General features: G+C 42.1%; 1 long non-coding RNA gene across 1 annotated transcript; it reads left to right on the forward strand.

Annotated features, from left to right (window-relative positions):
• Positions 1–818: 818 nt before the first annotated feature.
• On the forward strand, positions 819–2,296 carry LOC143126325 (uncharacterized). Its single transcript, XR_012987459.1, has 3 exons — positions 819–986; positions 1,815–1,895; positions 2,190–2,296. It is a non-coding gene; the product is annotated as an uncharacterized LOC143126325 (long non-coding RNA).
• The last annotated feature ends 1,516 nt before the right edge of the window (positions 2,297–3,812 follow it).

Consider the following 3,812-nt stretch of genomic DNA (forward strand, 5'->3'; position numbering starts at 1 on the left):
TGGCTGGTAAAAAACCACTGTGGCAGGTGGATTTCAAAATTCACCTGCCACAGTGGCTGGTGGCCAAAAAAGTTAACTTCAGGCCCTGATGATAAGGGATCAGATTCCAAAAATAATTCTGTGGAAATGCATGGATTACAGTTTCTTCCAGTAGCAGCAACTGGAATCCATGCATTTCCACGGAATTATTTTTGGAATCTGATCCCTTATCATACCTGTTCATTCTTACTCGTCGCTCGACTTATCGTGACTAAATTCAAGATGGCTGCAAACGCTAAACTTCGAGAAGATACTGTCTGTATATATCGTCTTGTAAGTAAACTACCAGTGCTTTTTCAAAGTTCTCAATGTCTCGTTTTAAATGTCAGGGCCCTTGGAAGTCTGCCAATGAAGTGTGGAGATACATTGAGCCTCGTAAATGGTGTAAAACAGTTATTTATTTGCATGGCTATGCCGATGCCGAGGCACAACCATTGACCGCCTTGTTGGTAGCATCGGCTAACTAGCGCCAGATTTCGGAGTGCAGGGGACAAGCCGAGATGGGCTATGAGACATACGTTCACACTCGGTATCATGTTTCAAAACACTTTAGGTCAAAATCACACCGGAATTCTCCTTTAACCTACCCTACCATTTAAAAGCATTACATTCTGTCAGAACAGATCTTATGACAGATCATTAATATGCAACGTCTGCCTGCACACACACGTACACCAAAAAACAACAAAAAAACATCTCACGGCACCTGAACCGGAACAACGTGACGACAAAAACGCGACATGTCATTGGAGTACGTGCTTTGAAAAGCGCGGGTCCCGTTTGGGTTGGTCAACAGGATCTGTTTGAGAAGGCTGTTGGGAACATCAGTCTTTGAAGTTACGCTGAACTAACACTAAACCGGTGTCAACCCAACAACATCGCGCGGCGGTTCCCGTTTGGTCGACTTCGAAGTGATGTCAAGGCTGGAGGAAGGACGAAGCTAGAAGGTAAGTATCAAACTGAAGCTGAGTAGCATTAGGTTTATTTACCACCATGCCTCCGAGTTTACTCATGTTAGCTAACTATGATGACAAAAGCATGCCTGTCGGCGTCTTCACGTTGTGTAATTATATATTGTGTGCTATTTTTATTACCGGTATCATTGTTAGTGTGCGATGCCAATGAAACACTCTCTTGGGCACAGAATACATTATTTATTTTCGCCCGTTAACTTCGCTAGCTAGCCAGCTAGCTAGCTAACGTTAGCACAGTAAACTAAACGTGAATGGAACTGCTAGTTCTGTTCACTAGCTAGGTATAGGACTTTGGTTGAACTTTGCTGAAAGCTGAAATAACACGTTCAGCCACGGTGTGGTAGTCTACTAGTTTTAGCAAAAATATGTTCGGATAGTTTATTCAGGGCTCCAGTGTGCAACCAAAAATCTGCTTAGTGCGACTATTTTTTTTTCTCTGGTCGCACCAGTGCGCCTCCGTCACATTTTCAATATCTCAAATAGCCTATGTCCCCGCTATTTCTAATAGACCTACGTTAATTACTTAACTAATGCAGCCTTTCTTGCTATGCCCTGCGCACTCTCCCTCTCTCATTCTCCTACGCGAAGTTTAATTTTTAAAAAAAAAAGATGTTTAGATGCTTAGTTTTGTTTCATCAACGTTGTCACGACCAGCCACTAACGTTAGCTTACCACTTAACAGTGAGCCATTACGTTTGCATTTGTGATCTAACTGACAGAGACGGAGAGAAAGACGAACATTTGTTTAGAGCTGCAACAATGAACAATAATCGATTATTACCCCTCTTGCCTTTTCTACAGAACCCAATGTTGAGTCAGCTAACAAGGTGCAGTGGAAAGGCTCTCAGTACAAAAAGGGACTCTTTCTGTGTTTAAACCAAGGTGAGGCACTTGAATTCCGACAGATTGAGCTCATGCTTGTGATTCAGGACCAGCATGTGTACTTTATTGTTACACCTCATGACGTGTCTTATATGCCAGCATTTGCATTGTATGAAGTAAAGCAAGCAAGGCAGAGCATGAAATGTTGGAAGCCTGAGCAGAAACTAGATTACTATCCTTTGCCTGTGTACAAGCTTTTGGGACAAGGGTAATTTCACTTAAGCATAGCATTGTTGACTCAGAGTAAGTTAAAAGTTAAAATCTGACACTAATGTTTGGATATCATGGATATAGAGAGCCCACTTCTGCCTTTGCTGGAGCGTCTGCAAGGTTTAGGAGACCTGGAAGACCTGAGCTACCTGCAGGAGAGTGACCTCCTTTCTTTCCTGAGACCAATTGAAGCCAGGAAACGTCTGTCACTGCTCAAAAAGTCAAGTATGTGTTTCAATTTGTACAATCAACTTTGACATTAGAAAAATGTGCATAGTCAAACTCATTAGGTACACCTGTTCAAATGAATGCATTCCAATACAGAAGTTCTACTATGAATTATACTTCAAAGAATCTTCTCTACATTTTTGTTGATGTTTTTGAAAAGGTGATCACTAAACTATACCTTGTTCATCATTGATTTCATAGTGGGTGTTAGTGGTGGTGTACTGTACTGCATTATATTGAGAAAGGAACAGTTTGAAATGTGTCAATTGGCTACTGAGTATATAATTATGTTGGGTATTAATATACCCAGATTGAGCTATGTGATGTCTGTATGGTTAAGTATTACTACTATCTGCCCTTTATTAAGGCCAACAAGATGTCTTGGACAGTCCTCCAAGCAACCAGAGCAACCAACAGTTCAGCAGAGGCAGTACCAGTACAAGTCCAGTAACACAGTCTGACGAGATGCACCTTTCTGGTGAGTATATGCATCTGTTGCACAGAATCACTTTTATGAAGAAATTACAAGCCTCTTTGCGCATAACGCGGGAAGGAATTGGGATGGCGGGGATGTGTTGCATATCCTTGAAATCGTCTGCTCATTGGCTACACGGACATGTAAGTCCCGCCTCGGAAGCTCACTCAGAAGCAACGCTATTGGCCCATCAACGTTGGATGACAGATTCATGGCTCGCGTGCCTCATTGGCTTAGAATATATTTTTCTCGACTCCCGTTGGTCCTACAGAGACATGGGTGGTGTCAAACTATGCGGAATGGTCTCCTGGTCACATAGACTACTGTGAAGCCAGCAACAACAATGGACATCATACTCAAATCGCTGTTTTCCCTCAGAAAAAAAAGTTAAAGTTTTGTTTTTTCGTTATGCATCTTTTTTGTTTGTGCTGGCTTGTACGATTTCTCGATATATTGTCAACAAAACAATGCCGATATTTTACATCTATGGATTCTTACGAACTTCATATGGGGGTAGGGTATTTAAAGACATTTTTAGATCTAATAAATATTATTTTTTGCATGGAAAGCTTTACCTGTATCGATTGTTGAGAACCTCAGCTTTCAGCTGGTATATGACATTACTATGGAGGTAGGTTCATTTTTGGTGTCTGGGGGGAGGTGGGGGGCACTATGAGCGACGGGTGCTGCCCATCGAGAGATTTTATATATATTATATAATGCACATACTGTACAACTGAGCACTGCTCAAGTGCTGAAATGATAAGTACAAAGGTTCCCAAACTTTGTCAACTCAGGGCCCACTTGAAAATCTCTTTTTTTGCAGCCCACCTCTGCCCTCATTAAAGGAACACGCCACCCAATGTCAGTAGTAATATATGTTCTTACCTTAACTTTCACGAGTTGAGTCATACCTCTCCCGTGTCGGTACGTGCACTCAAACGCTCTGGTGCGCGGCGCGAATGTGTTAGCATGTTGCTATGCTAGCAGGCTCAGACGTAACC

This window comes from Alosa pseudoharengus, unplaced genomic scaffold (assembly GCF_046254945.1).
Source record: "Alosa pseudoharengus isolate Yale_2024_CS ecotype anadromous, Long Island Sound unplaced genomic scaffold, YU_APseudo_1.1 YU_APseudo_1.1_scf_16, whole genome shotgun sequence".
Lineage (NCBI taxonomy): Eukaryota > Metazoa > Chordata > Actinopteri > Clupeiformes > Clupeidae > Alosa > Alosa pseudoharengus.